The sequence below is a fragment of the Lutjanus erythropterus genome, chromosome 7 (genome assembly GCF_056507025.1).
Source record: "Lutjanus erythropterus isolate fLutEry1 chromosome 7, fLutEry1.hap2, whole genome shotgun sequence".
NCBI classification, from domain to species: Eukaryota; Metazoa; Chordata; class Actinopteri; order Lutjaniformes; family Lutjanidae; genus Lutjanus; species Lutjanus erythropterus.
In genome coordinates, this window is record NC_139323.1 from 35,284,069 (window position 1) to 35,311,824 (window position 27,756).

Here is a 27,756-nt window from a genome sequence, read left to right on the forward strand (position 1 = left end):
TGTGACTTTGGTGAATCAGAGTTAACCTTTTAAAACACTGAAGTCAACAGCAGTAGACCTGTGACTCCTGTGTTGTGTGAGGTAAAATGACAAATTTTGTCTATTGAGTTTTGTTGGTTTAGAGAAAGCAAAACTTCTGTTTCCCATTGAAAAAGGCTGTCTGATGGCAAGGTAAAGCGGTAAAAACATTCTAAATATAGTGTACCTTTAAATTGATTTTTTTAGGTGGGCCTTTCCAAGTGGCAAAAATATGTTTGTTCCTCCGTGCCTCTTCATACTGGAGCTGTTGACCACCATCTACTGACTAACTAAGCACCATACAATCACAACCTGACTTTCAAAAATCCAAACTATCCCTTTAAATGATGCTCAGTCCCTTGTGGTCATCAGTTTCCCACATTACCCCGTCAGCCTTACAGCCTCTTTGTTTGGATTTGGATAGAGAAGGACTTGAGAAACAGGTTAAAATATTTTTTGGATTCCAAAACAAACAACAGTAAGCACTGATAAATGAATTTCTGGACTTCATAAAGAGAAACAGATGATCTGTTATTTGAATGTAATGATGATCAAAGGCAGAAACTGCTGTTGCATCAAACATACAGATTTATGGTTGTTTTACATTTATGGAGAAACAAACTGCCAGCATAGGTATATCCTCGAGAGAGGTCTAATCAGCCAAAATAACAGAAAACATCTGTAAACCAATCAAATTAAAGTAGGTCCAGTTACAACTGGGGCACCCTGACCTACATATACAGACAGACAGACAGACAGGTTAAAAAACAGACATACAAGACAGACAGACAGACAGAAACAGAACTGAGGTGTTTTTTCTTTGTGTGACTGAACTCTTAAGTGTGGATGAAATATTTCCTGAGTGGCGTGGTTCCAGATGGACTGTGCGTGTGTGTCACTGTATGTGTGTGTATGTTTGCTCGTCTGTCTGTATAGTTACTGTATGGTTGCATCATTCTGGGTAGGATTTTGAAACAGTGAGAAATGAGCAGAGAGGGGGGAAGAGAGAGAGAGAGAGAGAGCGAGAGACAAAGGAGGAGGAAAGAAAGACTGAGAGAAACAAAGCTCACCGGGTTTCCATTTTGATTTCTTGTGACATATTAATGGCAACATTTAAAGATATTCAGTTCAATCAGGAAAACAGCGTGATGGCACATCTACAGTAAAGAGACTTTGAGAGGGTGACTCACACAAATGATGAGCTTTGAACTGTTTCCATTATTGCACAACACGAGGCCGTGTTAATCTGTGATAAACTAACAGCAGCCCGTAATCAATGTCTCTGATTATCCTGCAGCTTTAGATAACCACTGGGTTTGTGTCCAGAATAAGGAATGAGTACATTTATATTGGACTGGGAATTCATGCGTTTTTGATGTTTTTTTGTGTGTAAAGTCATTTATTTTAAACACCACCTCTGATTTAAACGCAATAAATCTCACATATGTGAAATAATTTTGGCCTACAGTCAAATCTGGCTGTCACAGATTCTTCCATCCTTTCTCTTTTTTTTCTGTCTTTGGAGCAAATTTTCACTTTGTCCTCCACTACAACCACTTTGGGACCAGTTGCTCCCATTATCTCCAGTGGTGGAAGAATTATTACGATCCTTTAGGGAAAGATTCATGTAAAAACACTCGGTTAAGTTAAATTAAAAGTCCTGCATTCGAAATCCTATTCAATTTAAACTGCATCGTGTTATCAGCTAAATTTACTGGAAGTGTCAAATGTAATTGTAGTCATTACTCAGAAAAATGTCCCCAACAACTGATGTATTATTATGATGCATACCATTATTAGATTGTTAATACTGAAGCATCAGTGTGCAAGCAGCATTTTACTGTTGTAGCTTGTGGTGCGTCGCAACATAAATCTGTGAGATACGAAGGAAGTAAAAGTTTACAAGTGCAGGGAGGCTTTTACCACCACCACCACTACAGAGACACAAAACCACTGCAGTGTGACACGCCGGACAGAGACAAACCACAAAGAGAACAACAACCAAAAGGAGACAGAAATCAACCTTAAAGAGACACATAACAATCACAAAAAAAAAAAAAAAAACAGAAGACAACCCCAGAAAGACAAAAAACACCAACAAAGAGACAAAGGTGACCACAAAGAGGCACAACACAACAACAAAGGGACACAAGATGGCCACAAAGAGACAAAAATGTACCACAGAGAGACAAACCATGGAGAGACATAAAACAACCGAAAAAAAGACAAACCATAGGGAACATAAAAACAAAAACACAAAGAGACAAACACTGACCCAAGGGACAAACCACAAAGAGACATAAAACAACCACAAAGAGACAAACCACAGAGAGACATTAAACAACCACAAAGATTTAAATCAAAGAAAGCATACGACAAAAACACAAAGAGACAAAAACTGACCACAAAGAGACAAACCACAAAGAGACATAAAACAACCACAAAGATTTAAATCAAAGAAAGCATACGACAAAAACACAAAGAGACAAAAACTGACCCAAGGGACAAACCACAAAGAGACATAAAACAACCACAAAGATACAAAGCAAAATAGGCATACAACAAAAAAAACACAGAGACAAAAACTTTAAAACAAAAGCACAGAGAACAAAACATGATATATATTGGCAGATATTTTACCATTTGAGATTACAATTTTGAACACTTAGGGTTGGCATAAAATTTCAAAAATGTCCTCCTCTACCTCGCAGCAAAAATCCATTAAAATAAAAAAAAAAGCCAAAAGATATACCTGGCCTGTTCAGTTACTTTTGTGGCATGGCTAATAAGCTTACAAAGCTGTTTTTTTTTTTGCCTGTGATTATGATCAGTTAAATGGTCATTTCTTCCTCCATTGACAGCGGAGACAATCAAACGTTGTCTGTTAAGAACCAATAGATTTTAGATGAGGACAAGCCATCAAAACACTTCATTGAAGATCTAAAAATATAGCGGCAGGGGTGGAAATCCACCTGACATGTCTGTGCCTCTGCCTCTAATATCATCTGCCAACAAAAAAAAGGAAAACACTGATAATGACTGAAGTTTAGAGATAAAATGGAGAAACAGCAGAATGACAGATCACATATTTGATCATTGTGGTAAATCATGTTAAGTCATGTTGTCAGATGTTTGTTTCATGTTCATCCCATTTAGGTTTATTTTTACGATGATACTGAGACACCGTGTTGCTTTCAGCTAAATGCTAACATGCTGATGTTAAGCATGTTTACCATATTGCTATATCAACAGGGTTAATTTAAAAACGTATATTGAGATAGTTACTAATTAGCTGTTAAAATGTCCGTGACCTAATCTAAGTATCACTGCATTAAAATAACATAATTTAATTACTATTTTACTTTTGGATTACCTCGGTACGCAATACGGTCAAATTGTTTTAAGCGCTTTAATCGTGCCTGAAGAGTTGAGCCCGTCGAGGTCCGATGCCGACAAAATTTGGTCCAAAACCCAAAAACAACTCTCATTACCTTCCGGTTTGTATATAGTCATTTGTGTATGTTTGTGCATAAAGGAAACTACAAGCAACATGTCATTGTAGACTTCTGCACTGATCTGCTACCACATAATTAATCAATCCTGAAATGGGACCCTGCTACTCCTCAGCAACAACCTGTATTTCTCCCCCAGGATGTCGAAGTCATGTTCTTTGGCATTCTTTTTCTGTATGCATTTCTTAATATGGACATATACATAAATAAGTTTTATTATATATGTCAACTGAGAATCAGAATCAGAAAGATATTTATTGTCAGGTACAATGAAATTACCAATGGCTTCTCTCCTCTCCTCCTAAATATTGAATAAATAAATGCTACAAACTGCGATTTACATTGTGCAAAAATTGGTCTGCAGTTGTAGTCCCAGGCTGAGGACTGTGTGTGTGTGCTGGTCACATCTTGTTGTTAAGTCTGTGTGTGTGTGTGTGTGTGTGTGTGTGTGTGTGTGTGTGTGTGTGTGTGTGTGTGTGTGTGTGTGTTTGGGCATGCTCACAGTTCTCAGCTCTTGGGGTCTGCTGTGTGTTGGGGCAGGACGGTGTGATGGAGGCCACAGCTCTGGGAAAGGTGTGGTATCAGATTGGTACTCAGTATCAGCTGATAGGCAAAGTTAGCAGCAATTTCATTTAGTTTTCTTTTCTTTTCTTTAGTTTTCTAACTGCAAATGTAAGATAAAATGCCTCTGAAGCCCTCATGACCCTCATGAAGCTTTGGCGACCTAGTCGGGACCCCCAGGTTGGGTGCTAGAGAAAAGTCAGGGACTCACCAAAATCAACATAATTCACGTTTTTTGCATCAAAATTCATTGCAGTCCATCAAATCCTTGTTCAGGTGTTTCTATCTGGACCAAGCTGGTGGACCAACAGACAGACTGACCTCTGGCATGGATATTTAGCTATAATAACACCTGATTTGACAGAGTATGTCAAAGTATTTCATTTGGATTCTTTGGCAAAATGCTCTATAAAAGTTACAGCTCATATAAACTTTTAAACTTAATAAAAATTTAAAAAATGAAATAAAATGAAAAAAAAGTTAAATTATAGGTTATGTTATCTATATCAGCCATGAAAAGCAAGAAAATATCAGTTATTGTACCAGCTGAAAGAAATCCATGTTGTGCATCCCAAGTTTCTTCCTCAGTTTAGGTCAGCGGGGGTTTCATTTTTATTCGAGGCTGTTAAAAGATTTTGATTCGCAAATAAATCACTACTCAAGGATCTTAGGAGCTCCTCGGGTCATAAAATTGATGTCTTTATATTTAAGACTTTTAAAAGCATTTAAGGGTCTTAACTATCTATTATCTTTATTTTAGATTCAGATCTCCTCTCCTCTCTCCTCTCCTCTCCTCCTATGATTAGCTGCAGCTCTGCAGGTTACCATAGCACCCGAGAGAGAAAAAGTCAACCCACACAGAGTCTCCTGCCTACCACTCATTCTCTTCCTCTCTCTCATTCCAGTCTGCCATTGTGTCTTTCCTCTCGCTGTCTCTGTCTCTCTTGCTGTCCTTCCTGCCTCCTGCTGTTCTCCTCAGCAGGACGTCATTATCGCATATTGTTTACATCTAATGGTAAATTTTGTGCGTTCACCTGAGTGTGTGTGTGTGTGTGTGTGCAGCGTTGTATGCATAAATGCTTGGTTATGAATATGCAGATATGTTCTGCCCAACATGACAACTCAGCCTCACTGTCCACCCACACGTACAGGATGCCCATGGACACACACACACACACACACACACAAACACACACACGCTCACAGAGATCCACAGGAAAGAGTGGGCTCTGACTGGACCCTCCAGACTCTTCAAAGTTGTTGACAGTCGTCAGCAAGAACACGTCTCTAAATGTGTGTGCTGTCTTCTGTTTTGTTAGTTAGTTTGTTTTTAGTTCTTTCTGACTAGTTAAGTGTCTGTAACTGCTGCTGACAGCTAACGGAGCAATGTGTGACTCATTGTTTGTAAAGGCCAAAACGCACCAAAGGCGTCCGACGCTCGCATTTTGAAGCACACTCATTGTTCTGAAAGGCAGAAGACGCACTGAAAGCATCTTGATATCTTTTCCAGTGTCAGAAAATCCATCTCAGATTAGCACAGGCCCACATACATCAGCAGCATCTCTGGATGTTGCTGATGTATGTGACTTTCGTAGAGTTAAGACTCTATCATGCAAACAACAAACCGTGTTGACCAACAACCATTTTCCAGAGTGTTTCCAAACCCATGTTATATCTTTTATGCAAGGACTGAGTATCTGCAGGGGTCCTACAGCCTACACCAACAGAGGAGGGCGTGAAAGAGAGTTGAGCCCAGCTGTCCCACGGCTGGGTAATGCATGCTGACTTTAGATCGAAGCGAGAGACTCTGACGATCATCAGCGACTCATTTTGTTCGCCTTTGAACGAGAGGTCCACACCACATATCCCATCCAGAGCAGCCAGGTCTATCGAGTTCTATTTGTGAACTTCAGCAGCAGTGAAGTCATTATGAGGTCACAGGAGAGACTTACGGCGTACAGTAGCCAACTTTGACATCATCTATGATGTCACAAACCAAGCATGATAGCTTAAATTGTCTGAGCTGTGACATCATCTGTGATGTCAAGAAAGAAACTTAAATTAAGAGCTGGTGACATCATCAGTGATCATTGAGATCACAGATCAGAAAACTTATGATCTTAACTTTCATTTGTAGATGCAGTCACAAACTGTGTTGACTGACAGCCGATTCCTAAGTGTTCCTGAGGCCAAGTTATATCCTTTATACAATTTTGTGAGTTTGTGATGCACAAAATATGAAAAAAAAAGGTCTCAACTTTCATTTCAGTCAGGTCTGTTGGGGACACACGTCTCACACACGCTCGCGCACACATAGTTACGAAGATGGAGTGAGTGTCCGTGGGGGTCCTCTAGCCCACAGCGACAGAGGATTTGGCAAAACGAGTTGAGCCCAGCTTTCCTGAGGCCGGGTAATGCACGCTGACTTTTGGTCAGAGCAGGAAACTCTGCCGATTGCCAGCAACTCAACTCGTTCACCTCTGAACGTGTGGGGGAGGTCCGCGCCACGCGTCCCATCTGAGGGAGCCGGGTCGACTCCAGCTCAGTCCATATCATCTTCTCAAGGTCTATTTATAAACTTCTGAACCTGTGACATCATTATGACATCACAGGAGAAGCTGTGACTGTCATCAGTGAGGTAAGACAACAGGCAAGCGTAGTTTTACGTTCTGTGTTAGTGCGTGTTTGAGTGAGTCCTCAGATGCCTTCTCAACCATTAGCCAGTAAAATGGAGTGGTTTGCGGTTGCCAGTAGATGACAGTCATTTTTTACACATGAAGGTAAGTTTATGTGAGGATAGTGTCCCAGTTTTCACAGCCCAGAATCAAACATTTATCAAACATACAGTCCCTATTATCTTAAAGACAAATAATAGAACAGCTAGAACAGTTTGATAAGTTCAGAGAAATACATGACTTTATTGTATTGCAGCCATTTAAACAGACAACGGTGATACTTTAACACGATATGACAATATCAAAAATCTATCACGATATCTAGTTTCATATCTTGATACGATATAATATTAGAATTTGTTTAGAAGTTGACTTAAAAATGTCGAATGCCTGTCTTGCCCTTTTCTCTTTTTTGTGTTCATTAAACTCATAATTTTTGATTAATATGATTAATCTGAACATGAAATAATTCATTTTCATACTTAAAATTAGTCAGCTCTGTTAACTTAGTACAGCACTCAGTACATGTGACATGAACTGCATATTTAAGCTCTGATAAGCTCCAACTTTTGACTTAAGAACTCAAAGAAAATTGTGGCAACCGATTTCCTAATTCTTTTGAGCACTGTGAACTTAATTTAGGTTTCCAGCTCTCTCTAAAGCAACCCGACATCTTTGGCTGGTGTCTTTGGTTGCAGGTCTACCGCCTGCCTTGTTTGTTTTGTTTGTTTGTGTTATTGTGTGACTTTGGTGTTTTACAGTTTTTCTTAATCGCTAAAACACTAAAACATTCTCTGAACCAAATTCTCTGTGCCCTAAACCCATTAATTGAATGATTCACTCTTTTGGCAAAAAGACAAACATTCTTACTTGCTCAAACACATTTTGCACTGTGCTGTAAAATGTTACACACAGGCAGCAGAAGCCGAACACAACTACAACACAACATTCATCATTTATACACAACGACTCAAAGTGGTTCTCACTTGTTTGTGATTAAACCAACTGACTAGAATGGAATCTGGATAAGTTAATGGTTTAACATCAACCAGTGATTCATATAAAGTTTCCTCAACCCAAAAGAATAGATTTTCTCAACATGGCAGTAGAACCTCTAATGCTTAAACCCCTATAACAGGGAAAACCTCTTACAGACAATGGGCTTGGCCTGTGCTGATAAGTGTAGAGTCTTGTCGAGACTGGATCTGACACAGCAGGGGAGTTTTTCCTGTTCTAAGCTGTGCCTATACTTTTTTGCAAAAGGTTTACTAAATCATGCATACAATAAAGACTAGGTGCTGGACAGAACTACATGTCAAAAAAGGGAAAATAGATTCCACACACTAGACAGTTCTCCTGGGAACATTTATTCCTTTACCACCATGCAATGCAGAAATGCCACATGCAAAATAACAAAAATCTTTCTCTGTAGTGCTCTGCTCAGTAGTGCTTATATACTGACTGGCTGTGTGTGTGTGTGTGTGTGTGTGTGTGTGTGTGTGTGTGTGTGTGTGTGTGTGTGTGTGAGATCTGAAAGCACTGCTTGATTTTGGGAACAGACAAAAACTGTTTGATTTTGCCAGAAGAGTCAGTGGTTTTGCGAATGTGGTTTGAACATTGGGTTTTGTGTTTGGTGTTTTGAGAAAAGGGTGGAAGGTTTCAAGATATTTGTCTCAGGAATTGTGAAAAAACTGTAAAGGTTTAACTTTGAATTCACCAAATTCACACAATAACACAAACCAGTTCAAACAGCTGTTTCTATGAGAATATGATACTTTATGTAAAATCCTCCCATGTAAAATCAAAAGCCTGCGTGAGTTAATTTTGATTCAAGAACTCTTCACATTAGTTTACATTCACAGATCTCAAATGATGATATCGATATGATTCATGAAGCAGAAAAACGCCACCTGTGTCCCCTGACGATTTAGTGATTTGCTTTCTTGTTCTAGAACAGCTAAGACTGTTATTTTGACCGTTTTCAAATTTATATGTTGAATTAAAAAATACAGCTCTGCTTTAAAATGTTTAAATTACACAAAAGGCAAAGAAAATGTGATCATTTTTACTAATTTTGGCCACGGGCGGTCATACTGACCACACTGCTGTTACATCGTTACTTTTTTCACAGTTGGAGATGCATCTTGGTTGCTTAGCAACTATCACGGTCTCTGTCAATAAAACTTCACAAGTGGCCTCGATTTCCAGCTTCCCGACATTAAAATTCAAATAATAAATTAATTAGACTCAATTTAAAATAAAGTAGGGGAGACCAGGGACGGTTGTAACATTTTTTTGTCTCAGCAACTACAAGTCACTACTTTTTTTGGTTTTATTTTGTACTCGTTTCCAGCCCTTTCTCATAGGCTTCAATTATTTTTTGTGATGTTCTAGGTGGAAATTTATTATTAATGGTATGATCTTATAAAATACATTTATCATCATTCAATCATTTTTAAGTAACCCTGCAAGTAACTGTGCTACCGTGCACTGCCAGTGGTAAAATGGGCTCCACCAAAAAGCCACTGTGTAAATTGAACCCTGTGTAAAAAATTTTCCACTCAGCCATTATCAGCAAAAGGAGGTATATTCACATGGGTGCGTGTGTGTGTGTGTGTGTGTGTGTGTGTGTGTGTGTATGCTCAGCAGCTCTTGCACTTTCTTCAGAGGCAGATAATCAAATTAGCAACATAAAATGTCTGAAATCACCCAAAAAGATCCTTCCTGATATTTATTCAATCACCCAAGACGATCCTCCATGTCCAAAGAGCTGTTGGGAGAAGTTTGCCTTTCTCTTTTCCTTTCCCCCTCTTCTGACAGAAAGCTCATCTTGGGTAGAGGAAAAAGTGATGATTTGGGTTAAATCCTGACAAAAAGGGCTTTCTGGCAGAAAGCTCTGAAGGCTAAGTAATTCAAGTACATACCAGATTACAGTATTAGGTTTTAGGAAAATTCTCATCCCCGTGGAGTTTTGTTAAAGATAACTTGGAGTGAAGGGAAAGAGAGGACAAAAGTGGGGAGGACAAAGAGGATTAGAGGAAGAAGGAGGAAGGTAACAGAGAGGAAACCAGTCTGCCCTGGCAGTCCGTCCACTGTAGATCTGTGAGGATACCATCTGCTGTCTGCTCCATTCACTATTTACCGTATTAAATAATCTATGTGGTGTGGCGATCAGCAGGATGCTTCACTGCTGATGAAAAATGGGCGAAAGTGGAAGTTGGTCAATCCTGTAAACCAGAAAACTTGTTCCAACGATGTTCTGGTACCATTTTTTCCTTCTCAATATTGATTCTGAAACCTGAACTTTGTGTATCGGCCATCAATATTCATTAACAGCTGTAGCCTATACGACTAACCCTGTATGGACGTCATATAGCTGCTATCATACTGGTATTAGACATAACAACCAATCTTTGTAAAGTCTGAGGGTTCGTACAAATACGCCGCGTCAGATACAACAAACGGTTGTACCTTTAGAAACCATGTAAATGATGCACCTGTACTTATTTGAGTGCACGTGCATGAGACTTGTAAATTAGCATCATTAACACCCCAATACTATCATATAGTATATGGCTATGCTTCCTGCTTCATATGTCAGGAAGAGAAGTTTGTCTAAGAGAAAACTGAAGAACTTTACGAGTTTGGAGTTTGATGTTCTGCTTTCGGAGATCCATGAAAGAAAATCTGTCATTTATCAGCATCAGCAGTGGAATTAAAAGACCTGCTAAAGCAAAGAAACAGGAAAAGAGAGTGCTGTTAATGCCATGTTACCAGACGGTTGGCCTGTCACTGAAATAAAGAAGAAATGTCTTGATATGAAAATGACTTAAAGAAAAAAAAAAAGAGTCGCCACAGCCACGGTAAGGGGCGATCGATGACTGCAGCGAGATGAGAGGGTTAAAGGGAAGTTTTCATCACGGAGACAGAGGACAGAATAAGTGACGATGTTCGCTTGGACAGACTTCATAAACCTGCATGTGCAGACTTACAGCCAATACACTGTAGATGAATTCCCCCAACTGGGAATAAAATAGTTTATACAACTCAAAGATTCAGATTTTATATAAAGAGGACAAGTTAATTATCTCAACTAAAGATTATCAGTCAGCAAAAGTTTTTTTTTTATTATATGGGCTCAAAACTATTGCAGTAAGTTGCCTTGAAAGTTTGAGATGTCTCACCTTTTGTTTTCTTTTTATAGTGAAGATGCACAAAGAGTGTGGGGCTGAAAATATCTAAAAATACCTTTATTAAATGTAGAGTTGAAGGATGCACACAAAACATTTTGTGAGAAACACAAGGTGCCTTCTTTCAAAGTCCTTGTCATTTTCTAAATGTAATGATGCGTTCTGGATAGATTCAGCTTTATAAACTGTAAAAGCTCAGTAAAAAAAAAAAAACTTAAAAAGTACAAAATAACAGCCAAAGGCAACATAAGCACTGATTTATGTTGTTTGTGTTTTAACAACAAATGCAAAAAGCGTTGTGAGGTGGCGTGGGCTGTCTTTGGTCAGAAAGTTAATGGAGCTCTGCTCAGTTGTTCGGCACAAACAACGCAACAGGTGTGGGCAGGTAGAGAGAAAATAACGTGTAATAAAAATCAGCAGCTAAGTTGAAAACACAGTGGCTTCCTTGCCGGTGTGTTTGAAGTTATGTGCCGCTGTGGAGTGTGTGAGGTAGGAGTTAGATGTTAATCACTGCTGTAGTCACAGATTTACAGCTGTTTACCAAAACAGCCTGCGAACATGCAGCTGAGAGGAACAGAGAGTGATTTGTATGGACAGCCGTGAGTCATGTGGATGACAGTTTGGAGAAGTTTATTCAAATTGTTGTGAATTTGTATGTTAATGAGTTGTTAGGAAACCATCGTGGAGAGGCATAAAAGGTTTGATCATTATGACAGATTAAAGGCTTTAAATAAAGCCTAGTCTGTGTGTGGGTATGACTACATTTTTTGGGGAAACGTTTCAGACTTCAGGGCTGTCCAAACCGAGAATTATAATGACGACAACTCTAAATTTATAGTTTTAAAAGTCAGTCTAAGTAAAAGCGTTAAAATCACAGTGTATTAAAAATGTGTTAATGAATTTTAATATCTTTGTTATGTGAACACATCCAGTCACTCAGCACAACTTTGATGTGAAATAATTTTCAATCATTCTGCTAAGAGGAGCTCTGTGGCTATAAAATCTGCACTTTCATTATAACAGAAACCTCCTGCAGCATTACGACATCATTATTTGTCTGCCTTTTTGATAGCATGGGATTGCGTGTACTTCTCTTCCTCCCTCTTCATCATGTGTATGTTTGGGGGGGGGGGGGGGGGTTACACTTTAATTTGGCGTACTCTCAAGGCTTGTTGCAACTGATGAAGTTCGACCAGACCTGTTATTTTTGTTGTTTGCTTTAGTTTTTCTTTATTTTTAAGGCAGAGGTCAGAAAAGGAAAGCATTTTTACAGTTGTGTTGTACAGTGTAACCTCCTATCTGCATTCTAGCCCACTTAAACACACTTGAATTATCGTTTTAATATTTTGTCATATTGAAGAATTGTTATTAACCAGAACACCGTTGCTATTGTTTATGAATTCTTTTGTGTTGTTTATTGTGGATTATATTTGGGTGTTTTTTTCATTAATTTGGGATGATTTTGAGCGATTATTGAGCTGGAAAACGTGAAAACAATCTGACGGCACTTTTAGACCAGTTGATTGGGGATAACTGGTGCATCTGGGGACAAAATGCTCGATCAGTGGTTATGGGTAGGGAAAGATTAAGACGGATGCATAAGGCTAACTTGTCATTCACGCAACTAGTTTCAGGTTGCAAACCGCACGGAACATAAATTCCATGCAACTTGACATTTACAGCAAGAATCAAAGTCTCGTGCATCACGGTTTAACACTTAAATAGTGGGAAGTGTCATTTTAACAACATTTGCATCTTTATATCTTATTTTGCATAATTTCTCTCTCTGTTAATTTGGTAGTGGCTGAACTCAAAAGAGACCAGTGGATCATTTCACCCTCTGTTCAGGGAGTTTGATCCAGCGAGTGTACATGCACTCTTTGATTCAAGGGAAATAAATAAATAAATGTCTCTTTGTTGCCACCTTCTGACATCAGTATGAAATTATAGTTGGATATATAATGGTAGTCTGATTCTAATCAAACGTTTGTATTAAAACAGTGATAACTATGTAATTTGGGAGTGTGTGTGTGTGTGTGTATGTGTGTGTTTGTGTGTGTGTGTTCCTGTGCATGCAGCAGGTGGAGCCCTGGTTCCAGTGTTGAATGTCACACTGATGGTCGATGCTTGTGCGGTGCCTCGCAGTCACACTCGGGTCTTGAAGGAGACGGAGTTAAAATTAGGGAATTACAAGTTACTAAAGCAACACACTTGTTTGGCGGCAGACAGACCGCCGTGACATAGTGGAGTAAACACAGGTGTTATCAATGATACTAATTAAGGCTCTGCTCCAGTCGGGTCAAACAGAGTCAGGGTGATGCTACTGTGCATTCTGGATCAGTGGAAAGACTCTGCCACACTCACCCTTAATTAGTATCATTGTTAACACCTGTGTTTACTCTGCTAAATATGGCTGCCGTGAAAAGGGTCTATTGTGTGCGTGTGTCTGAAGTTGTGATAGGGAGTTTTATTTATTCATTTATTTCACTTAATTTCATTTTAGAACAAAGGACGCAGCAATATGGACTTCAGCAATCCCTTGTATGAGCCATAAATAAAAAAAATAAATAAAATGGTGTAGAGTCTAAAACACACTTTTTTGTTTTAGCAAAGAGAGAGGAAGAAGATTGTTTTTTTTTTGTTTTTTTGTTTTTTATTTCACTGCATTTTTAAGAGCAAAGTCAAACTGTCGAGAAAAAAGATGAACTGTTGAGAATTAAATTGGGAATCTCTTTGCACTAGACCTGCAACTATTAATCAAGTAATCGCTGGTTTGAGTAATTTTCTTTGCTTCTTAAATAAGAATATTTTCTGGTCTCTGTACTCCTCTTTGACAGTATTCATATAGAGTATGAATATCTTTGGGCTGTGGACAAAAAAAAGACATTTGTTGACGTCACCTTGGGCTTTGGCAAACACTGATCAACATTTTTCACCATCTCCTGGCATTTTATAGGCAAATAACTATTAATCAGTTAATCGAGAAAACAATCAACATATTTATATTTTTTCTCACTGTGTGACAACCACTTGCTTCTTTTAGAACAAAGCATATTTGTAGTGATACATAACTAACTTCAGCTTAACCAGTAGAAGCCAGAAAACAACCTTTTAGGCCTGGGAGTGTTTGAATCTGCAGTTGCTCAGGCTCAGCTGTCCTCATAAAAACTCAACAAGTAGAACATAAACATTATGCATATGTTTATGTTTACGTCCGTTACATTTCACCATGTAATTGGTTCAGCTGTGAGGACGGTTGAGCCGATTATTGACTTTTCTGCATTGATTCATAATCTTTCAAGAGAAAATCTCAATGCATCGACCTACTAAGTCGATTACTAACTAAAGGATAACAGTCGGTCTCTGTAAGAATTTTTACGTCATTTAGACACTGAGTGAAAGTGACCTTTGATCATTTGAGCACATCTGCTCCATTCATCCAGAAATCAACTGTAACAAAACAATTTAATGATAGATAGATGGATAGATAGATAGATAAAACTTCCTGTCCTCCCTTCATCATCACACTCCTCTCTTCCATGCTCTCCTCATTAGTTTCCATGGTAACAGAGTGTTGCTGAGCTGGTCGTCAGGCTGCCCACTCAGCCCGCACACACAGCTCTCGAACGCACACTCATTCACCCATAGATACTGTCACACACAGCAGACACACGCGTTACAGTTGCATTGACTCAAGGACACACACACACACACACACACACACACACACACACACACACACACACACACACACACACAGAGCTCATAATAATGACACAGTCTCATACACTCATACAAGTGCGTTGTTGTTTTGTGGCCGTTTCTGAGAAGGTTGTCCTCATTGCTCCAATCATCTTTGACTATGAGAAGTGTGTGTGTGTGTGTGTGTGTGTGTGTGTGTGTGTTTGTAGGTATGTGTATATTCCCCCCAAAGCACAGACCGAAGGCCTCTTTTTACCTCTTTAGGAATAGTAAGGTCGGTGATCTGATTTTTGCAGACACAGAGTCACAAACCCAGACATGCACAGGCATGTATATACACTATATTTATATATTCCCATCAACTTGGTCCTCAGAAGGATAGAAATCCAGGAACATGCACAAAACTCCATCAGATATGGTGTGTACGGGGTAGCTAGCCCACTCAGTGCGCTGCAGAGACAAAGACAGAAACAGAAATACCAAAGTAGGTTAGTGCAAAGCATTCTGGGATAGCAGGATACCCCCTGGGCTTCTGCAAGAGGCTCTCTTTCTTTCTCCCTCTCGCTGCTTCTAGCTCCGACTCTTTCTTTTCTTTCACTTTTTTTTCCTGCATGTTTTCCCTTCTTGCTCCATTTCTCTCTTTTGCATTCTTTCTCCTCACTGATTTCATCTTATGCTGCTTTTCGACCTCTTTTTTTGCATCAAGTTAAATGCTGCTTGAAATGCTAATGCATTATAGAGAAAGTGAAAAAAAGGCAATACCTCACAGATGAAGATATATGAGTCAGGTTGTTTAATAACCAGACATTCAATGTGCGCTCTTAATTTTATTTCTAAATCTGTTGTAAATCTTCCAGGCTCTGTTGAGTCTTTGTTAGCTTGTAGCTCGGTGAGCTTCACCCTCCTCCTGCAAAGGCTGGTGTCAGTTTCTTGTTCCAGTTTCTGCCACTGTGTGGAGTCAAGACAAACATTTCGTCTCTCTCTGGGATGAACTGCTCGAAGACAAACCTTGATGTTTTAACAATAATTTATATCTAATGAGTCATGATCAGATTCAACATTATAAATCACCTCATTTGTTTTTAAGGTTATAGTGAAATTTTCAAGGTTACAAGGCATAAGAATATATCTCTATATTAGAATTAGACTTAAAGTAAACTTAATTGTCCCCAAATTTGTCTTGGGCACAGTGCTGCAGTCAACTGTGTCACATAAAATAAGATAAATATCACAGAAACATAAACATTTGACACAAGGGTAGACATGCTTCACATAAAAAATCCTAAAAAAAACATGAAAGAGACATCTGAATGTATTTTACTGTGACAACAACACAATGACACAGAGGATTAAAATGGAAAAAATGCTAAGGGATAAAGTGCTTGTATATTTATTGCACGTTGCTCTGTTGCACTAACTTAAGGTTTAGCAGCTTGATGGAGGCTGGAACAAATGATAACTTCAAATCAAATCAAGTGGTTTGATTTGCACTTTGGTAATTCCTGATGGCAGAGGTTCATATAAGTACTCAGCTATGGCTCACACACTAATGCAACACGAATAAGAATCCAGGGATATAAATGAGCATTCTGCATAATGAGTACTTTTACTTTTGGTACTTCAAGTAAAAACACTGTGCTATTACTACTTTTCTTTAAGTAGAAAGTCTTTGTATTTCTTCCATCACCGGAGGGCACAAAGCACTTCTGCTTTTGTCTAACCTGTAATTTTCCAGGAAAGCGTGTAATAGACCTGTGGTTCCACAAAAGAAGGGGTTCTCAAAGTGCAGCCCATGGTCCAAAGGTGGCCATCAGGAACATTTTCTACGGCCGCAAAACATGGAATGAAATACATGCATCATATTATAATCATCTGCTGTCTTTCAGTACTTTGAACTTTATCTTTCCAGTCAGAGAACAGAATCATAAGTTTGATTTCAGCTCTTAACTGCGTAACTGTGACTTAACTAAAACATTTAATGACTTTAAAAAGATATCAGCATACTCTCTGTGTGACTGTGTGAATACTAAACAACTGCTGGAGCAACCATGCTAACTGTGTGTTCACAGTAATGCGGGGAAAACTAGCTGGGCTAGCCAGTTAGCTTGTCACTTGGCGAGGCAAATTACTTAACAGGCTGAATAATGAAAGGAGTTACCGATGTTATAGCAACACAATAAATACAATTAAACCCAACAAGACAGACGGCAATAGAACAAAGTTTTTATTCTTATAGAAAGTTATTATGCTACATGAAGCTAACACAAAGTAAAATTTATTAGAAAACATCTGAAGAATCTACGGCATTGCTAGTTAGTTGGAATGTATTTGAGCAAGCTTTATTTTGAAAGTCCGGAGGGTTGAGTTCATGCTTTGGTGTGAGACCGGGTTGCATATTTATATAGACCTGCCCTGTGTGACTGAACAAGAAATGAAATGTGCCAAAATAGAGCGGTGCATCCCTTTAATTAGTTGTTGCTATGGTTTCATGTAAAGTCAAATTATTCTCGAACAGGAACAAATGGAACAAAGAGGTAAACAAAGGGCTGTTCTCTAATTAGAGCTGCCTGTTTTTTTGCTTTTTTTTTTTAAACTTTCTTTAATCTTTTTTTTGCCACCATTAGTATGTGTCAACACGAATCATCATTTCACAGCAGTTCATAGGAAAAGAAACTCACCTGTCACTTCTTGGTGACAGACAGTTCAGAAACAGAGCAGCAGTTAATTATTAACGTGTGTAACGCTGTCATAAACCTTTAATCATCCATTCATAATAAATTAATCCAGTTAATTTCATTCAGCCGCTCCTTTCTTCCCCCCCTGCTTTTTTTTCCCTGTCTTTGTTTCCATCAGCAGATTGTAGAGATGAAGAGATGAAAACAAAGTGATGGACAGAGAGAAAGGAAAGATGGATGGAGTAGAGGGATGAAAAGCTGTTTGGCAGATCCGTTTGAAAATCTAGTGAGTAGTTGAAGAGTTGCTGGCCTGATCCCCAGTGTCTGACTGTGCCCACTACAATGCTTTGAATTACAATGAAACTCCTGAGGGATGTTTTCTTTTTTCTTTCTTGCTAAAGGAGGCTTAATTATTAACAGGTTTTATTAGTGTAAGCCATTAATAAACAATCCCCGCCTCTCTGATTGTAAAGCTACCTGTCAATACAAATCTTTTATGATGCATTTAAAGTGTAGTGAAACCAGGAAAGCGGCTCAGATCTGGTGCAGCAGTTTGGTGCACCACATTTATATCAATTGTTTTCTTTTATCTTTAAAAAAAAAAAACAGTTCAGGCTGTCAGATTTTTTTTTTGCTGATGTTAGGTTTTGTCAGAAAGTGTCAACATCCCACTGCAGAGAGAGGAAAAAATGAGGAGAGCAGGAAACGTTTTCCAGTGGTGAACTCTGTGTCTGAGAGGCAGGGGCAAAAAAAAATAAATAAAAAGAGCACCATGATAGGTAGGCAGTGGGGCACCAGTGTATCCTGATTTGTGTATCCGTAGAGGGCACTTTACCACATTTTGTCCACTGGAGAGACACTCTAGAGGGCACCTTATGACATTTTGTCCACTAGAAGGACACCATAAAAGGCACTTTACCACATTCTGTCCACTGGAGGGACACCCTAGAGGGAACCTCACCATGTCTTCTCTACTGGAAGGCCACCCTAGAACAAATTAAACTAAAGGAAGGAAGATGAAATGAGAGGACCAATCACAGGGAGCACTGGACCACTGTGAGTTTCACTGCCTTGCATCCCTCCTCACGTGGCTCTTGCCCTCCCATCTCATCTTCCTCCTCCTCCTCCTCCTTCTTCCTTAACCTCCTCCACTTCTCTCTCCCTACTCATGTCCCTCCCACCCTGAGGCAGGACCACGCAGATGATGGGATGTATGGATTGTTTTCTCTCTGTCTCCTCCTCTTCCCATCTCATCACACATGTGAAGTATGCATGTGGCTTTATGCACATGTAGGCCTCACATTTGTGTGTGTGTGTGTGTGTGTGTGTGTGTGTGTGTGTGTGTGTGTGTGTGTGTGTCAGGGCCTTTATGTAGATTGTGTTGTCGTTTTGTGTGTGTATGTGTGCGTGTGTGTGCCTGTGTGTTTCTCTGTGTCAGCGTCCCAGAAAAGGCGGACCTCAGGGAGTTGTGCTCCACTTTCACTCCTTTATTAATTCACCCTTCGCTCCCACTGTGTTTGCCAGGATGGACGGGATGGAAGGAGAGAGAAAGAGGCGTGTAAGAAAAAGGGAGGACAAGTGAATTGATGTGAATGAGTTCAAAGGAGAGTCGAGACAGACAGTAAACACCCATTTTTCTTGTTTCTGTGGCTGTTGCATTCACAAATTATAGTATAGAAATTAGACTTGAGGGTGTATTTTGTTCGGTGCACTCTGTGTCTGACTTTCAGAGACCCTGAACACTTTGGTTATTTTAAAAGTAACCCATTTTCACCACTCATCTCATCCTTGAGAAACTGCAGCTATTCATCCAACAGGAGGCACTGGCTTTGTATTTTTTTTTTTTTTTTCACAGATACGAACAGGGTGAAGCGGCCAACAGACTGTGGGTGGGCAGGAGAGTCGGCATTCAGAGTATTCAGAGAAGAAAAAGACTTTTTGAAACTGAGTGGAGGGCCACTGAACAATTTTCCTTCCGTTCATTTACTGGGTGTAAAATCTCAGATGCGCTGAGATTGAGACAGTTCGCTGCTATATTCCAGCTCATTCACAACAAGATTCCTTAGCCCAAGAGCGGAGCTGTTAATAGTAATTTTGTTTGTTTAGTTTGTGATGACATTTGTCTTTTGACAGGCTGAATCAACGTGCATGCAGACATCTGTAGTGATTATCAGGGTAATGTAAAAGTGTTTATAACATTTGAAGGTCCATTGTGTAAAATTCACAGGGATTTATTTGCACAATATGGCAGAAATGACATAAGTCTATTTTCATTAGTTTCTAATCACCTGAAAATAAAAATCGTTATGTTTTTGTTACCTTAGAAGTAGCTGTTTAAATCTACAGAAGGCGCAGGTCCTGCAGCTCCGTTCCAGTGGAGAAAACCTGATAAAAAGCAGTAAAGTTCCCTCTAGAGCGTTGTTTTCCAAACTTTTTTTTTTCTGGGGTCCCACTTGACAGACCATCACAACCCAGTTAAGCATCAATAAATTGTAGGAAGTTGTAGGAGTTCCTTTGTGCATAAATTATTAAGTGGCTAAGTTAAGTTATTAAAAAAACATGTTAAAGCTTCAGAAATGACAAATAAATTCATTTAGGCTGAGTTAACAGACCATCTCAGACCTGTTTTTATTTCTTCACAGCAGTAAAGCAATATACACATTTTAAATGCTTTATAAAAGGTTTACTTCAGATATAAATCTTAAATTTACAGATTTTTTTTTCCAAAGTCTTTTTTATTTGGAGATCCCAGTAAAATCTCCTGTGACCCACCTGTGGGTCCTGACCTAGTCCCAGGGAATGACTGCTGTAAAACAAAACCCCTTTAGGGTGCTCCTCAAGTGAAGAAAATGTGACAGTGCCCTCTACAATGACCTTCCAGTGTAGAGAACGTGATAAATTGCCCTCTAGGATGCCTGTCCAATGGAAGAAACATGCTAAAGGGAGTCCTTCCAATGCAGAAAATGTGATAAAGTGTGGTAAAATGCCCTGAAAAAACACGATGCTGTATCCTTTTTTTTAAAAATACAAACCAGAGATTTGAACTGTTTCACCACAACTTCCACCACACTGTTGCCCTGCTGCATGTAGCTGGTGCCCTTTTTTATTTTTTTTTCTCCCCTGCCCCTCAAACAGCCTGAGTCGCCGCTGAGACGAGGTGTCTGCAACCTCTAAGCTCACCACTAGATGACGCTAAATCACTGGTCCTTTAAAGGTTCAGTGCGTACACTTTAGGGGGATCTACTGGCAGAAATGGATTATAATATTCATACATATGTTTTCATCAGTGTATAATCACCTGAAAATAAGAATCATTGTGTTTTTGTCCCCTTAGAAAGAGCCGTTTAAATATGGCACAGAAAGGGGAGGGTGAGGCGAACGGTATTCAGTTGGTTGCGACGTATAACCTCACTACTAGATGACACTAAATCCTACACCCTTGTTTTTTTAAATAAATGATCAGGAGATGTTGTATCACCAGTGGTAACACAAATGCGAGAGAACTGAAAGTAGTGCTTATAATGACAAGGATCGCTGGCATGAATTTAAAATGTTCTATTTGCATCCTGAAGCCCTCAGATCACAAGTTGCGTCACCAGCGAGGATAGAAGAGAACAAAATGATTTGTCTGGTAACAGAGATACTAACCTAGTAAGAGTGAGAGACTACAGAAAGCAATTTTAGGCTGCAAAGCTTCTTTTATTTTGAAAGAGAAAGAATGATTGACAAGTGTGGAATTGCGTGGTGGAAATGAGAGGCTGGGAGAATAAACTGTCTCTATATAATACAGTTTATTTATATACAGTGTTTGTATATGCGTGCTGGTATCTAGGCTAACCCTCTGTCTTAATCATAATCATACAGGCCTTTGTCTCCGTAACGAACCTCACAATGACTCATGCTGCGTCGCCATGGTGACGAGCATCCACACATTATTGGATGTCCTTTGGATTGCTTGGACAGACAAACTGACACACATGCAGGCAGAAGCGACAGCAGGCAGGCTGTCGGTTCGACTTACTGTTCGTCTCACCACCGACGAGAAATAATTTTACGTCGCAGAGCGAATCTCCCGTTTTGTTCGTGGTCTCCGGAGATTTGGTCTGGTGCTAATGACCTGCCCGTGAACGAGGAAGAATGATGTGCAAGTTTGGACTGAGGGCACAAGCAGTCATGGAGCGCCTCACATTTGTCATCATGTGCGAAGGGAAACAAATGGTGCGCAGTCTGTGTTGAAGTCCACATTAATCTAATGTAAAGAGTCCAGTTTTGACAAGTCAGTTAAATTCATCAAGAGACACTTTGCATAACTGTTCTACTAGTAACTCTTTCACATACAAAAGTTTGTCCAGATATGAGGATATCAAATGTGCATATGTGCTTTTGTCTGCAGAGGGACAATAAAACCTTGAGAACATATGAACAACTTAAATAGATCCAGTTGTAAATATACTCAGAAGATTCAGAATTGTTTCTGGCAGTAGTGACAGATGCATTAAGTGAGGTTAAACTCACAGTGTAAATAATTATACTGACCATACAATGCAAATGGGATAAGTCAGCCTTTGGCGGAAATGTTTCTGCCAGAAAGCCTTTCTAGCACATGGTTAATGGTTTATTTTAACCCAAACCATGATCTTTTCCTAAACCAAACCAAGTTGTTGCCTAAATCTATAAGCAAACTGTGACAGAAAACTGAAAAAAACAAAGAAAACTGAGATAAGTCAATAAGTAGCTTCACATGGGAGTTAAACTCTGTGTCCTATGTGTAAATCCTGACCTTAATCCAGGGCTCTTCAAAGTTTTTCAGGCCACAGACCCCTCAGCTGTTAGAGAGATGGAGCAGGGACCCCCTGCCACACATAATGCATTGAATATTTTTGGATCTTGCGTTGTTTGTTTTACCCATAGCTGCTGAGTTCGCTAATGTTGGCTGCTCTTTCACCGGTGTATTTTCAGACATATTTTAAGTTTTGAAAACAAAACTTGTCTCTCTTTACAGCTTTTACAACTGACGTAATCAAAAAGCTGCGCACGGATTTTGGCAATAGAAGTAGTCATCTAGACAAGTTATCAAGCTGCAAAGGTTAAATTAAACATTTTATCAGTACCAAAATCACCAAAATCTCTGTCTGTTGAGTAGATGATACTTCAGAAACAATATTCCAGTGGCTCATATAAGTTGTTCAAAATTCATGACTGTTTCAGAGCAACCGGCGGCGTCTATGACTGCAAGCTATTAAATGTGTTGACTGGACTATAAAAGGGTCTATACTATATCATCTGACTTTCAAAGCCTTTCTTGTCTTTCTCACAGAAAACTTTCTGAAAGTCCTGAAGGCTAACTTTTGTCATGTGCTCCTGCATACTATACATCTGCAATAATGGACTCAACTCAGTTGGGAGAAAGTATTTTTGTGTTTAATTTCTTTGTTATATAATTTATTTTCAGAGATAAATAGTTAAAATGTTGATTAAATTTAGTTAGTTGGACAATCAGTGCAGAATAAGATCATTTTATTTGCAGCGATCAGTGTTAGGACAAGATCTGTATCATATTCTAAGGAGTGTGCTGGCAGGCGGCTGACAAAAGAAATCACACAATACAGGAACAGAAATCATCAACATAACTCTTCATTTCACTCTTTAGTGACGACTGCTGCTATTGTCTTCCACCAGTGCGAAAACACTCACTTTGTTATTACACAGATGTGACAAAACATCAACCCATGATTGTCACACTGATATTTTATTCATGTTTTGATCTTAACTGATTGTGTAACTGGAAATGAGAGAAAAGTATTTTGTTTTGTTTGTTTTTTAAGTGACAAAGGAAAGGATGCTGGAGTCGGCACAAGGCACAAACCTTATTTCAGTTTGGGGATTTCTGTACGGTGTCTACGTGTTTATGTCGATGGCCAAAACTGTCAGCGTCTGGTTGCTGCTGAGGCTAACAATTTAGCATGCAGGTCACGTAGGCTAATGCAGGAAATGCAAAGACAAGGCTTAGTAACAGTTGTTGATTCACAAAAGCATGATTTTTTCTTTACTGTCTGTTCACACAGGAAACCTATATGAGGACGGCACAAGAAGATACAAGAAGACTGCCACCGACTGCTTAACTGAACATCAAACGGACACAAACATGTTCAGCAGAGCGTGGTACCCATAAGGCCTTGCAGGGGCCCAGTGGGTGGGGTTACAAGGAGGCAGAGATGAACCTGACCAACGACAGGCCGTCACCTGGGGATATAAGCTCCGCCCATCACTGATCTTCAGGGTGACTGACAGCTGGACCTGCAACGCCTCACACGCCGGCATCTGAACCCCCCCATTGGCCCACAGTACAGGTAGGAAACGAGGAGAGGAGAGGAGAGGAGAGGAGAGGAGAGGAGAGGAGAGGAGAGGAGAGGAGCTTTGTATCTCAAGTTCTCAGAGTTGTGTTTCTCAGTATCAGCAGCTTTCCTAATTATCGCTCTGACTATGCAGCTTGAGGAGGGGTGATGAAATGAGGAGCTGAAGGATGATGAGGATGAAATGTGGGAGGCAGGAAGTGCGGTGAAGGGGCTACAGAGGTCAAACAGTTTAAGATAGACAGGTAAATGGAGTCATAAGGGAAAGAGGAGGAAATAAAGGTAAGGGTGTCTGAACACATCTGAAAACAAAAGGTATCTCAAATGAACACTCAAAGGCGAGGCGAAAAGGCCACCATCATTGCCTCCTTCCGTCTGCATCCAGCTGCCTCCCGATTCTTTATCTAAGAATCCTGTCTTTGTTGTCTCGATGCAGTCATGAAAATGGGAAAAATGGCACTTTCAGACTGTCTCTCTGTGAAAGTATTCACAGCATTGCACTCGGTCGTACACATGAAAATTGACTGAAAGCAATTGTGTGAGGGCTGAATCATCGCGTGTGGCAAATTGCGCTCTGGAGTGATTGTCGAATTGCCGGTTTTGGAAGGTTTCAAAAACTGTCTTGACTGGCACAGACCCTCCAGTTCAGGCATTGGACGGGCAGGGGGGGAGGGGGTTTTCAGACGGGCCGAGAACCGCTTCATGTGAAGGATGCCGAGGTGCTTTTGCTGTTCGGGCCCTTGTCCACAGAGCATTTTTTTTTCTGTCGCTCCACTGCAAGTGTTTTCAAGCTCGAAATCTCAGAACTCTTGTAGTGAGACAGACAGACAAGACAGGTCTAATGGCTGATTTTTGTCTGTGTGATGTATGTGTTTTTTTTATGTCAGCAGTGGTTGCTACTAGGGAGTTTTTACTCTTTTAAGGGTCTACAAGACAGGGAGTGTCGCACACTGCACACACTGTAAATCCTCCAAATTTTGATTTGCGGCATTGGCCTACACAAATAAAATTTGACTTCACAACAGTGTTCAACTGAAACTAACTGCTGGTTGCAGAATGCAGGCCCTCACATACACACTGCACACAAAAACAGAAACTCTCTAAAGTACGTAAGATGGCACGATTAATCAAAACCACGCACCTGTGTCATTTAAATGATACCGCTGGGTTTTGTACAATCACCATGCTGCTGTTGTTGCCCCTGATTCCTGTTACCAACGTCACACCCAGTGATAACAAGCATCACAAGCACACAGGTACTCAGGTGACTGTGAAACTGCAGCTGTGGCAGCAGTTAGCAGCTGGCACATCAAATGAGCCACCGAGAGAAACATTTTTAACACAAACTGACTGAACCAGCGTGCTGATGAGAGTTAAAGTCTGACCAGTAAAAACGATTAGCTGATGCTCACAGTCTGTATTATCTGCTGTATGGATGTTTTTCTTTTTTCACGTTCAAAGAAAATTATATTAACCAAGAGCAAATCTTGGCTAATGTGCCTTTGAGTCATTAAACTCAAAATGGTTCATAATTGGAAGCATGAATGTGCAAAGGAAATTTTATGATAATCTTGTAATCGTGTGGTTTCATGTGTGGAGATTTTGGCCACTGTTGGTGGGTGGGGTTCATCCTCTGCACAGCTTGTCAGTGTTCAGTAAATTTCAAGGCAATCTGCCAAAAGGTTTTTGGATTTTTATTTTATTTTATTTTATTTTTGGCTTGCGTGCAACAGGAATTTTTGGTGTGAGGGTGGTACGAAACTAAATGTCATTTTCTCTTGTGGAAATTAAATAACCAGTACAAATCTTATAGAAATATAGTTGTTTTTTGTTTGATATCTTGTGATCCAAATGCAACCATTCGACCCAAGGGTGGCATTTTAGAGGACAGCACACGGAGGAGCAGGTCCCAAGATGTCCCTAGTAAATTTTCATATAGACTGAGGTAATTCTTGTGTATAAGTGGAAATTTTGGGGGTGCAGAGGGAACACTAAAGTATATGGAGTCATCCTCTGAGGAGCACGAACATCCAGAGCAACTGCCGTATTAATCAAGACAGCTGTTTATGCTGCAGTTATGAAGCAACAATGCTATGGCCACTGTGACCCTCACTACGGCTGCCCCCAACTAAAGTTTTTCTTAGTCGACCAGTAGTCGTCAGTTCAAGTTAATTAAATTATTTAAATATATTTTTTTGGGCACAAAGCAAGCCACCTGTTAAATACTGGCGGTGAATCTTAGCAGTAAATTTCATTTTGAAGCTACGGACACGACCGTTCCCTCAACACTGCCGTTATTGTAACTGACGTGACTGGCTGACTTTGCTACGAGCCGACTAGTGAACCAGCTGATGTACCTTAAGTTCTACAACCAGATGCTGGCCTTGTATGGCCTATATAAAAAAGTTGCTTCTTGTAAACTTTTATAATTAAAAAGTCATCTACAGACTTAGCACAGGAGATTGATCTTGGTTGCTAAGAGTTGCATGTTGGACCATTTCAATAGTTAGCATGATGAGGTAATTAAAATAGCTGGCTATCAAATAACAGTTTTATATTGTTGAAAAATGTAGCACAAGATTCAGACACATTTTCAGTCGCAGATCTGTGAAATGGCAACTGGCAGTGGAATGATGAAGACATCAACGGGGTCTTTTTTGATGAGCATATTACTCAACCAGACACCGTAGCCCCGTTATGTCACTCCAGTGGATAGACTTTCTCATTAAGTTCCAAATGTCTGCCGTGGGAATAAAGTTTATTGCCCACAACATTGAGAGACAGAGATAAGTGTCAACAGTTGGATCTCTGACTAATGAAAGATTATTTCCCATTGTGCTTCTCCAACGTCCTTCGGAGCAGTCCGCTTTAACGGCTAAACAGGAGCCAAGGATTTCTTTGAGAGTGTTTTGTGTTGGTGAACGATGCATCTTATAATTAAACATCGCTGCATAGGTATGTGTTAACACCATGAGTGTTTTGGCTCCAGCCGAGGAGTTAAAGCAGAATAACCACTAAAATGTGATCTAAAATATGCGGCATATCACTAAAACACCTCTTGTGTGTGTGTATTTTAGAGTGGGTGTTTGTGTGGGCGTACACGGGCCAGCCTCATTGTGTTTTGAACCCTCTGTCCTTCCTTCCTCTCCCTCTCTCCTCTCTCTCTTGTTTCTTTTCTCTCTGTCTACTGTTGCCATGGAAACCAGTCCTACTCATCCCCGTTCGCTGAGTCAGGAAAAGGAGGGTGCAGTTTGACTGGTGGTGGTCCTATCAGAATCACTAGGTGGCATCTCAGACCCATCTACCAAACAGCATCTCGCTGCTCGAGAGCAGTTTGGAGACATCAGGTCTCATTCAGCTGTTTGGAACCATCGAGTGAAGTCGCTCTCTTTTTTTTTTTTTTTAGGGGAAAACCTGCTCTTCAAGCAGCGTTTCACTGATGTCTCATTCGGTCCTGTAGCTCCTATATAATTATAGTTAACACAGTTATAATGTAGGCTGTATGCAGGATTAAGTGGAGTTGATTCTGACCTATTTTTCTTTTTTAAAGATCCCAAGATGAAAGACGAAATGGACACTTGAGCTTCCAGAAAAACAGTGTATCTTCAGTAGTGAGCTCATACTGCACCTGTGGTCAAAAGTGAAAAGTTCAACACATTAAAGGAGCAATCTGTGACACATTTAGTGTAATAAATTGTAAAATGGCCACGTTATGTCATCAGAAAACGCTGCAGCTGTGTTGTCCATCTATGAAATTTCTATTCCGGATGGCAATAACTGTTTCTGTATGCTTGTTTCATGGTAACTAGAGTTCAAATTAATGCTAAATGTGTCTGTTTATGAGACATTTAAAGTCTTAAATGATAATCTTGAATAAGTGTTAAATTGAGCAATATGTGAATGGAGTCATGCAAACATGAGAAAATATTCAATGTGCATGTAGTAGCAGGTCCCTGCTCTGTCTCTGTCAGCTAAAGGGTCTATGGCTCTAAAATATAAAACCAACCAGAGACCCGAAAGAGTCATTCATGAGTCTGTTTGCTATAGACCCTTTTACAGTTTGTACACAA

At 39.8% G+C, this 27,756-nt stretch overlaps 1 long non-coding RNA gene across 1 annotated transcript in view; it reads left to right on the forward strand.

The window, feature by feature from the left end:
- The window catches only part of LOC146324309 (uncharacterized), a 39,913-nt gene extending 12,544 nt beyond the window's left edge, over nucleotides 1-27,369 (forward strand). Inside the window, exons 2-3 of the long non-coding RNA XR_014771224.1 lie at nucleotides 23,399-23,683; nucleotides 27,237-27,369. This is a non-coding gene — a long non-coding RNA (uncharacterized LOC146324309). The remainder of the gene's footprint in view (nucleotides 1-23,398; nucleotides 23,684-27,236) is intronic.
- Nucleotides 27,370-27,756: the final 387 nt, after the last annotated feature.